Raw genomic sequence first — 12,218 nt, 5'->3', positions numbered from 1 at the left:
TTAACTTATCCATAAAGAATCATTCTGCAAAGGTACTATTTCTAACCTGTTGCTGTGATGAAGTCACCTTTCTCGGAATTGTGTTCTTAGCTCCTACCTCTGCTCTGTCCATGGCACAATTTGTTCCACTTCAGACAATCGCTTACAGGTTTATTCCTGGCTTGTGCTTCATACCTAGCAGGAGGTCCTTGTAAAAATCCCTGTGGTAGATATTTCCACTTATTCAGAATAGATTTTCAACATTTCTTGCCTCTAGTATCAGAATACAGGAGAATCTTGAATTAACAAATACAAGAAAAATTTGTCACTTAAACTTTAGTTTTGGATATTTTCCCATTGACAAATATATGCATGCTGAAGATAGCTGTATATATTTTGAGACCCAGATGGTGAGGAAACTGAAAGTAAAGAGAGAGAGCCTTTCAACTTGTCCAGTTAGTCTATGGGAAGCCAGGGTAGAAAGGAGTCAGGTTTGCACTACAACAATTTAATACTGTGCTTTACTCAGGAAGTTATAGAATTTACACACAAACTGCTGCAGACACAATGAGTGTGCCTTGCAAAAACAATCGTTGTTCTTTAGGGTAGATAATTCTGTATATTTGAAGAACAGAAAGCTTTTCTTACTTACATTTTGCTTCTAAAATGGCTTTTTAAATTGTCAGTTTTCATATGATTAAGAAATAATTGGGTCCTTCCATTCTTTTTCATCAGTTTTAGACTGGACATCACAAAACAAACAAACAAACAAAAACAGGTATAAAAAAGCCTTAGAAAAGTGTTTGGGATATTATTTTCCTTTAATATCCCCAACAGGAAATAACAACTTCGACACAGTGTAAGGCAGATAGTTGTTACCAAATAAGTGCACATAAAAAGATTTTGAGTATCCCACTAGACACCTATCTAATATAATAGCAAAGAATACTTCTCTTCTGAGTCCATTTAAATATTGAGACAAACAAGTTATGCCAAATAAAATCCTCAGTTTAAAACTCAGGATTGGATTCAGGCAGACAGGACAGCAAATAAGGTTTCTCAAATCCTGGAAAGTAACACAACTAGTAGTGCCCCTAAGGAAGGGAAATTCCATGAGTTCATATAGATAGTACTCAGAAGATACTTCTGATGCCTTAGCAGAAGAAAGGATCTAAAGGTGTTGCTCTTAACTTTTGACCTGGCACTACAGTCCTTTGAGACCTCTGCCTTCTGGATGAGAGGGAAAGAGAAAGAAAAGACGTGCCTTAGTTTCACCTGGACAAATAAGTATACTATATTCTTCAGCTGTGTGACCTTGGCTATGTGATTTACTTTATTTGGGAGAACAGGCAGCAGCAATCTGTGCATACAAAGTAGATGTCAAAATTTAGGCAATACTAAAATACTTTGGGTTTTTTACATATTTAGACTTATAAATATGCAGATATCTAGCTACCAAGAATTTTTTTAAGCACTGTGATTCTCAAATCACACTCACAAGAAGGCAAAATTCTTCAGACATCCTCTAGAGCATTTCTTTTTGGACCTATAAATAGTTTTATAAATCTGTTTCACTGAACATTATTTGAGAGACTGCAGTTCAGCTTTCATCTGGGTATTTGTTTAGAAGTAATCTGGGTATTTGTTTATAAGTAATTGTGCAAGACAAGGACAACATATCTAATCTTACTTATATAACGCAATGCCATCCATTAATGTGAGCTTATATTTTTTACTCCAACTGAAGAGATATTAAAGTGGGAAGGATTCCTGGTCTGATTTTTGATTCTGTTGCTTTATTTCAGTTTAATGCAATCAGTTTCCATGTGCTTGTGCAAAACTTTGAAAACAATTAAGACTTGTGTCTTATATTTTTTTAATGTCCTTAAATAAACATTTTTTCTTTCTTGGGAATTTAAAGTTTTCCTTTCTAAATAAAAAAGAAAAATAGTATTATTACTTTCCATGGATGAAGTTTAACTTCATTAAGCTATTAAGTCAAGTCATAATAAATATTGTTCTTCTAGGTACCAAGAAGAGGCTTTCTGTATCTCTACAAGAAAGAAGGAAAAGGGAAAGAAGACAGAGTCCTGAAATGACCTGTTGCCTGATATCTCACCATAGAACAAAGTTCAATATAAAGTTTATACTTGAGAGCTGTTAGTTATGCTGCTGATTAAAAGACTTGTAAGACGTTCTGCTCAAAGTGGAATTATAAAATAAATAACAGTGGGAGATTTTGGTTGTGCAGTCTCTGAAAATAACTCTCTTCAAAGGCTCAAGCCTGTGATATGCATTGATTCCACCTGAGATGATAGTACAAGTTTTTTATGGAGTTCATTGAATCCAGGAAAAAAAAATTTATTATATTGCAAGCTTAGATACTTTAGCATAATTATGTGGCACTGAAGTAATTTGAAACCATGTCTTTGATACAGCATGTGAGTACAAATGAAATATTTTCCAATTTTAATCTTCACTTTGGAGTTGCTGGCAAAGGTCCCATGGTGTATGAAATGAGTGAAATTCTGCTCTGGCAATAAGACTACATCTACACTAAGAAACACACCAGAACCCTTTTTAAAGTCAGCACAGCAGAGATCATAGCTAATGGCTAGACGCTCTAGCACTTAAATAATGTAACTGCAAACAGATTAGTGGGAATGGTCTCTGACCTTAGCTAGCTCCCAGACTGTACCTGGGCATTGTCTGAGAAGGTCCCAGCTCACAGGGGACAGAGCTGTGCTAGGGACTAACAGGAAGGGCGACTACAATGCTAGCGTGTGGGCCCATGCTCTGGTCCTGTTGATTTTACTGGAAACCAGCATAGCGTAAAAGTCACAAGAGTGTTCAACAAGAGAAAAGAAAAATATCCAAGTTTTTGAAAGTCCAGCTAAACAACTTTGAGTTTAACAATGCCTACTCTAAACTGAACCTCTTCACCTTTATTTATATTTTGGAGATTTTTCGGCTGTGTTTTAAACAAAAAGATAATTCATCCAGGAGGCAAGATGACATTTCAGTTTCTTTAGAAACTAATAGATAACTAGAAAAAGAGAGAAAACATCATCAGTTTTTGTTGTATTTTTTTAAGCAGGATATTTTAGAAACCTTATCTTAGTAAAACAAATAACTTTCTCCTTCAGCTGTGAACAATAGCAACAAAGAACTCCTACGACAGTCCTAAAATCTGAGGAATAGAAAAGTCCTTTATAGTCATAGAAAAATATTGTAGAGCTTTAGAAAACACAATGCCTGAAGCCCCAGCCCTTAGTAAATTATGACAAAAAAGCGAATGTCCCAGTGACCAGCCTTAATTATTCTTCATGCACTTGAAAATGCCTCATAAACGTGAAAGATCCAGCTACTGGATTTGCTATGTGTGTTTGATAAAAGACACATCAATCATTACCAGTTATGAGATGTTTCCGTAAGAGGGCTTAAAAGGGAAGCACAGCTCAGTTTTCATGCTGCAGACAGCATCCAACAACGACTCTGCTGCTGTTGAGCGGAGAACAGCTACAGAACTGTCAGCCCTGCCTTTTGCTCTACCTTTCCGAAAGGCTGTTTGTTTCCTTTGTGACAGATAAGGATGGGGGTCATTATTGTTAACAGGCAGGAAGAAAGAATGGGGTACAAATTATGTTTATGCTATTTGGTTTCTATTCCATCTTTCTCCCTTTGCTTTTAAATTTGATTTTTCTTCAGGTGCCATTACTAGTTTCACGCCCTCACTCTCCTCCACAGACAGAAGTCTTGCTTCCCTGTGTGAAATGGATAACAATTTATACTGTAAGAAATGCTTCACTAATTCCCTTGAATGTCAAAAAGGTAGAGGCAATGTTTTCACTAAGCTCTAGTAATGGAAGAGCAACAACTTAGTCATCAACTTAGAAGATATTCAGAGGCAGTCACCCCTTCATTTGTCACATTGCATGGAGTGCAAGAAGTGAGTGAAAATTAAAGCCAAGGTGTGGCTGAAAATTAAAACTAAATTAATTTCTAAAAAAATTATTATTCATTTTGATTCCAAGCCCAGGTCCAACAAAATTTCCAGCTAAAACTCCAATGAATATTTACATGGTTCCTCTAAAGACAAGAAATACTGAAAATGTCCCATGACAGTTTATGTCATAAAACTATTCAGGTAGGACTATTCATTAAGTACTTCTCTTGAATGATGTAGACTCAAAACATGTCAGAAGGAGAGCAGATTTAACTTGGGTCTATGACATCATGGGTAAGTTCCTGAACTACTGGATAAAATTTCCTTCAATGATTTTAGAAATCTTTCTTCACTTTCTTCTTCTTCTGCTTCTGCTGCTGCTGCTGCTGTTTCTTCTTTTTTAATTTGATGCACCTCTTGAGGAAATAAAAAAATTTCCTTTGTTTTTCGCAGAAACTGGTGAATTCAACCTCAAATATTTAATAGATTTCTACTATATTTTACATTTAACTGTATTTTACCATTAATCATATTTTTTTGGCAGAAGAAACATACCTGGGTCAACTTAAGACATTTATGCCTAAATGATCTTCATGTACAGAGAGATGTTCACATATGTAGCAGAATTATAATTACTGTATCTTTCATTGGAACTTCATCAATCACTGACAGTTCTGCTTTTAAAGGTATATGCTCTTGATGAACATAACAGCTTTTTTTCATCCATTTTGACAGCTTCTGTAACAGATAGCAAGATGTTATCTTTCGAAACCTGATTTTCCTTTATTTATACCAGTGTGTCCCTGATTAACTCTACTTGTTTTTATGGAATTAAATAAATATTAATTTGTACCATTATGAGAAAGACTTAAGATCACACTGCATTTGACAACCTTTTCTACATAGTTGAAGAAAAGGAAAAATTATGTCTTAGAATTATGTGGTGGTTGGTTTTTTTTCAAATCACAAATTTCTGCTAGACTTAGGTTCAGCTCCACAAGAGGAAGAGAGAGAGAGAGAGAGAGCGCGCGCGCCAATGCCCCCCAAGCCAACACCAAAAAATCCCTTGTTCTCCTCACATTATACTGAGAGATGCATTGACTTTAAAAGGTAATTCTGGCTTACATCAGAATGAGACAAGAATCAAGCTAAATACACCTCAAATGGTAAGTAATATTTGCCACTTGTGTGCACATATGATATATTTGTATATAAGCATGAATACACAATCTCCAGACAATTTTTGTGCGATAGTAATAACAACCTTGGTATGTAGGGAGGTATGCTCTCCAGACCTTTTTTAAGACAACAGTGAGATGTTTATGGTCCAATTCTTCAGTTATGTGTAGACTCACAAATATATTGTGGAAAACCTCACATCCCTAGAGAGTTTCAGTTCCAGGCACCCCTTTCCCCTGTGTGCATATTTGCATACTACTGGCTCCCTTGCCCTGGGTGCATATGAAATGGTTCTCCAGCCTTCTCTTTGCCACAGCATAAGAACAGTTCCAGGGGTGTCCTAAAGTTCATTTGCTGAGGTTACTAGAGGTACCCTGACATCAACATGATGAATATTAGTTGCTGCAGGAATCGTATATTTAAGGTTTAACGTTTTCTCATTAAATTCTGTCCATTGTGTAAAATTTTCAATTTGTGTAAAACTTTCCTTATGGCTTTTTATTCCTGAAATAGGTTATTGACTCATTTCTAGAAATATTTTACTGTTTTCAAAATACTGATTTGGTTAGAAGGTTTACCTTAGCTTTGTAGTGTTGCAAATTTCCCATTTTCTGATTTCACACCATTGGGTGTCAGTATGACTCCCAAATACAATTCTTTTCATTCTGAAATGAACTTTCCTATTTTTATTGCAGTTAGACCTGCTGCCTAAATGATTTCTAAAACTTTCCTTAGACTGTGAGAACACTGACTTCACCAGGAAGTACTCATGCCCTCTGAAAATTTAGCTAATTTTTTTTGAGGTCCAAGTAAGGAGGTAAGTGTCTGAGGGTAGCTTCTTAAACCAAAAGACTGCTGGTCTGAAATCAGGCTACCTCTATTTGTATCTTTTACCAGTAGTCTTGACCCCATCTCACTACAGATACAAAGATATACAGAAGGGACTTTCCAGGTAAGGGATTTTTGTCCATATGCAGGTGCATTGCTGAGGATGAGGACAAAGTTGTAGCTTCTGAAATCAGTGAGGCTTGAGGTCAACGTGAGAACATTCTGTGGTCCCGTAGCACTTTGGGAGGAGGTTGTAGATCAAGACAGTCTGAGGAGCCTGGAGGGCAATTCAGCTCACTCTTAGGTAGACTGTTAAAGGCTGGTCCTTTGATTTGCTCTCCAGGCTTCGTTGGCTGTATTGATTAAAGCTCTGTTAAGTACATAGGAAATGTATGTATCTGTCTTTTCTTTAGACACCTACATGCAGGTAAATTAAATCTGTTTCTAAATCCCATTCCACCAGACTATTCTTGCTAAGCTTATATCAATATAAGTATTGAATATTATGATAAGGAAATCTGCTGCCAAATCACTACTACAATTAGAGCTGACTTGGCTTTTGTAATGTGGAGATACGGATAACTTCTATCACTATGTGAGCCTCAAAACACATGGATAACCCCCTAGCTCTCTAACAAAGAGATGCCAACTTTTCCTTAGCTGTCTTTTTGTTTAGTTTTCGGAAGGCACTCAAATCAGATGCAAGGAGACAAACTTTTGAAAGTTGGTTTCTTTTGAAATAAACTTCAAACTTCAGACACAAAATAACTCCCCATGTTTGATTTCCCATACTTGCTGATTTGCAGAGCGAAGACAAAAGCATGTTTTAAAGGAGTTATTTTTTTTAGTACAAATGGACACCTAAGTCCTCCTATCTCCTCAAAATATCCATCTTTTAACTCCTTTTTCTGCCCTTCTTCACTGCTAGATTCATATGTGCCATTGTTCTGTTACTCCATGTGTTTATCCTGCCCAACCTACATCTCTGCATCAGAGTAAAGAACAAAAGCTCAGAAATCTCTGGAGTAGTAAAGCTGCCAGAGGAGCTAAGAGCACATTTTGGAGACTAGTTTACCCAAAGAGTCTGCATGACACGTAAGACTTCCAGCAGGTCTGCTGAAATGCACCTTTGTGGGAGGAAAAGAGCTGCTCTGAGAGCAAACAGTATCCCGGGTGAAAGCTCTTTCTGTTCAGACCAGCTGCTTGGTTAATCGTCAGAAAACACTGAAGGGATTTTTTCGAGTTTTATACACATTTGCCCAAGGCGTTTTATGGGCGTTTCTTTAAATAGAAAAATGAATAACCAGATCACAGATTATTAACAGACAAATACAATGGTGATTTTTTGTGGGACCTCATCCCACCTGCACTTGAACATGCAGATTTATTTTTAGTTCACTAGCAGCTGTCCAAGCAAGGGAAGTCATCAAAAACCTGTAAAGGCAGATGATAGAATTGGGACACACAAAGCCCAGTTTCCATTGTGGGGTAGAAATGCTAGCAGGTCCCACACATGTTTTTACAGTTCAGCCTTGGGACTGCCACTTTGATTAACTAGTCCGTACTTCTTCTAAAAACCTCCAGTGTAAGCCAACATTTTCTTTCTAGATCTTGGTTTCCCAGTAGACGAAGTTGAGAAACAACCTCCTTCCTTTCTCTTTTTTTTGTTATTCTTTTTTTAAAGTTGTAGTATCTCCAAGGCAGGAAGTTATAAATTTCTTAGTGAGCAGGTGTCTATACAACTCTGCATGGCCCCAGCATGATGATGTAAATGGAATAGCACACCAAAATTGTTCACACCACAGAAAATGAATAAAAAGTCTTCTATACAATACTGAAAAGAAAAATAAGGGCCACATCCCACAGAATACACTCTGTTGAATTCTGTGTCTGAATCTTTGCAAGAATTATGTATCCAGCTACATTTTAAAGTATTTTTCAAAGGCTGAATCAGGATACTCTTTGGTATTCCTCCCTTTAGTTTTTTTAGGAAATTTATTAAACGGTAGATTTTAATTGTTACAGATTCTGTCAAGTACGGTCAAAAAGTTAATATCTTTTGTTGGGAAGAGAGAGAGGACAACTGTTTTTATAAGAATATATGCTGAATTTATTTTCAGAACCTGACATTTCAGAAATCTAACTGGTTGTATTGGGTTTGCTTGGCCAGATTTTGGTAGCGGGGGGCTGCAGGGGTGTCTTCTGTGAGAAGTTGCTAGAAACTTGCCCTATGTCTGATAGATCCAGAACCAGATGACTCCAAGACAGACCTGCTGCTGGCCAAGGCTGAGGCCATCAGCGACAGTCGTAGTGCCTCTGGGATAACATATTTAAGAAGGGTGGAAAAAAAAACTGGCGTGCAGCATTTGCAGCCAGAGAGGGGAGTGAGAATATGTGAGAGAAACAGCTCCACAGACCCCCAGGCCGGTGCAGAAGGAGGGGCAGGAGGGGCTCCAGGCGCCAGAGCAGAGATTCCTGGGCAGCCCCTGGGGAAGCCCATGGTGAGGCCGGCTGTGCCCCTGCAGCCATGGAGCTCCACGGGGGAGCAGATCACCTGCAGCCCGGGGCGGGCCCCACACCGGAGCAGAGGGATGCACGCTGGAGGAAGTTGTGACCCTGTGGGAAGCCCATGCTGGAGCAGGCTCCTGGCAGGACCTGTGGGGGACTTACACTGGAGCAGTCTGTTACTGAAGAACTGCAACCCATGGAAGGACCCACACTGGAGCAGTTCATGAAGAACTGTGATGAACTGACCACAACCCCCATTCCCTGTCCCCCTGTGCCGCTGGAAAGGAAGAGGTAGAGAAAATCAGGAGTAAAGTTGAACCCAGGATAAAGGGAGGGGTGAGGGGAAAGTGTTTTAAGGTTTTGTTTTAGTTCTCATTATCCTACTCTGATTTGATTGGTAAAAAATTAAATTAATTTTCCCCAAGTTAAGTCTATTTTACCTGCAACAGTAATTGTTTGATGTTCTCTCCCTGTCCTTATCTTGATCCACAAAGTTGTTGTTATATTTTCTCTCCCACGTCCAGCTGAGAAGGGGAGTGACAGAGCAGCTTTGGTGGGCACCTGACATCCATCTAGGGTCAATCCACCATGCTAGCTTTCTTCTGTGTTTATCTCAGAGGACAAATCATTTAAATAAAAAGAATTGTATTTTATTTTTTGTTTCAGTTATTCAACTTCTGTATCAGACACAGACCCAGGCTGACATTTGAGGGAATCTATGTCTTTAATCCAATAGCTGTCTAGTTGAAACATGTCAGTGAAGGGGTTCTTTATTTAAAAAAAAAGGTAAAATCCACAAAAATACAGAAAAAAGCAAACTTGCAGAAAACCCAGCAATTCACCACGCAGCTAAATCAAAGAAGATATTTTTCCCTGTGTTTTTGGCAGCACCTCTCATAAGAAGCTACATGGGATCGCAGTCTTTGCACTCACTAGAGGTTTCTACGTGTTGTCTTTGAAATGGGGTGGCGAGATTGGAAAATAAAGAAAGAAACCTGTAGTTTGGGGGACACTGGCTTGCAGGCTCTGCAGCTAGTCAGTCACTTTGATAAAATGGGTCATCACTGTCATCTCTGCTACAAGCTTGTTGCTGTTTTTAGTCTGCATGTCTTTCTCCAGAGAAAGAAGCATCTGCGAGCACCACCACCACATGCCTGCTGTGTGAATGAGCTAACTATTACGATAGTGTTTCCTTTCATACACCTTCAACTTTTCAAGGAGTTTGCTTGTTTAAGGTAATTTTACAAAAGGCATTATTGAGGAAGCATGTAGTATAGCATATAGTATAAACACTGTCTGGGATCTTTCATAGCTGTTTTTTTTTTTTTTTTCTGCTTTCTACCTTTCTTGATCTCACCCTGTAACATGGGAGAGAATTAATTCTTCCTTTGGTATTGCAGACGTACAGCATGTTCACAAAAATGAGAGGAAGAACAAAAGGCAGCGAGAATCCCCTTCCAGCCATGACTGATTTATACCATTCCTGTGACTCAAATCAGTTATTAGGTCAGTATATCAAACCCACTTAAATGGTTTTGTGGTAATTCATATTTGCAGAGCAGTTCCAGTCCTCCCAGTAAATCTGGACCTTGCTCCTATTCTGCTGAGTTTGCTTTTGGCTCAGCAACACAGCTGTGTATTTGTTTTGCACCAAAGCATAGCTTCTGGCTGTAACAGAGACAATTCAAATATTTTCTGTTCTGCTGGACATGTTTTGGTGCTTTTTGTTTTGAAATAATCAAGAACTTAAGTACAGGAAGGTGTTGTTTCTGGAGGATGTTGCCTGATGCATTTCTCTCTCTCTCCTGCTTATGCCAAATGCACCCCTTGTACAAATAATCAAGGGAAACAAGAACAAAGAGAAAAAGAAAGATAAAACTAATGGAATCATACAACTAGATGACTCTATGACTGCAGATACTCTGCATGTGCCACTCACAGCTCAGATCATTAGCACAAAGAAGAAAGGAAGGGGAAAATTTGTTAATTTGTTTTAAATTGGAATGGGGAAAGGTGATCTATTAATTTCATAGTACACACAAATTATCTCTTACTTCAATAAAAAATGCTGCTATAGTGAATTGATAGAACCAGAAAAGGAGGTAAAGATAAAATAAAGATAATATTCTCTCAAACCACATCAGGGATTTGTAGCTGGAGTAAGCACTAGTTGCTGTTAACTAAGGAAAAACATGCCCCTGTTAAGCTTTCAGGTGGTGATAGGTGGTCTGTAGAAACAATTTGGCCCATAGGAAAGAGCACCTTAGGCTCTAATGCAAGTGGAGAATTGAGCACTGATTGAAGGAAGAGGTGCTAATAAGGACACAGAGTGAGTCAGGTCAGTTAGTTTTGGTGGTTAACTGTATATTCATTTTGACAGTTTTCTGTCATGAACGACAGTAAATGACACAGAGCTGGAGATGCCAGCAATACCACAGGAAGGTGAAACAACTTAGTGAGTCATGGATTTACTAGGTTAGCTAATGCATCTGAGGTTTGCTGCCCTGTGGCCTTTTAGCTCTGAATCATGGCATACGTGTGATACAGACCACATGAAATGGTGACAGTCATATGCCTGTGCAGCCAGTCCTGTGCAGACTGTGGACTTATTTGGCTGAGACAGTAATATGGAAGACAAAAAAACAGTGTGGTCTATCTCGTTAAAAGAAATGTTGGCTGAAATATTCTTGCAGTGTTGGAACAATCTAGGGGACCAGAAAATCTTTTGGAAGATGTGTAACACAAAATATTCTGGGTCAGTTAGAAAAAATGCTGAGCATGCTGAGCAACCTGAATGATAGTTCACCTAACATAGTTACATGCATACAACAGAACAGAAAATTTGTCTCATTTAGTGAACAAGTTAATATGAGATAGCACCATTTGAATGGTTACCTATCTACCATATCTACATTATATCTACCATATCTATATTATATCTACCATATCTTTATTATATTTACATATCTACCATATCTATATTATATCTACAATATAATATTCAGTTCAGCCACACAGAGTCCAATAGACATCAGTGTCCCGTTCCTGCCATACCTCGCTGCTTTGGAAAACACCTTGTGTCCATTCATTCACTGCTCACAATTAGCGCTTGGATCTTTTTTAGAATAACAGCAGCTGAAGTCATAAACAGTTACACTTTTGCTCACCACTATCTTCTGAGAGCTTGCAAAACTACATAAAATGTGCATTTGCTCAGGTTTAAGCATCACTCCATAGAGTCAGTGTAATTTAGAGCATGTCCTAACTATTTCTTCATTTTGCACAGGTGAGACAAAACATGCTGTGGAGGTTGAAGATACACAACCTTCTTATTGCATTTATTAATTTGAAAACTGAACTGAACTAAATAACTAGGATGCAACCACACAGGACTTTAACATTTAACACTGAACACACTGAACCGAGTCCACACCAGCTGGCAACCAGCAAAGAGAGCAAAACAGCAGTTAAGCAGAAATCAAAATTATTCCCATACAATTATAAACAGACAGGAATTCTGTATTTTTTAAACTGGACTGACACATTTTCCTGGGTTCATTCTGTGTGATAATTCTATACATTGTTTTACCTACTATTCTACTGATGAGTCGGGTAGTTTAGATTACACACCTGAAGTGCATACTAAAAGGAGTTACATTAAAATAAATGAGCCTATTCATTTTCAGTGAGCTGTGAGAGAGAAAGGTTTAAATATTCACAGCAGGTGGCACTACTTATTTCATTTCAAAATATTTCCAGGGAAAAGAAGAGTCTAACA

Source organism: Phaethon aethereus (assembly GCF_964289735.1).
Source record: "Phaethon aethereus genome assembly, chromosome: 1".
NCBI lineage: Eukaryota > Metazoa > Chordata > Aves > Phaethontiformes > Phaethontidae > Phaethon > Phaethon aethereus.
The sequence above is the reverse complement of the archived record's forward strand: the minus strand, read 5'-3'. Positions refer to the sequence as shown.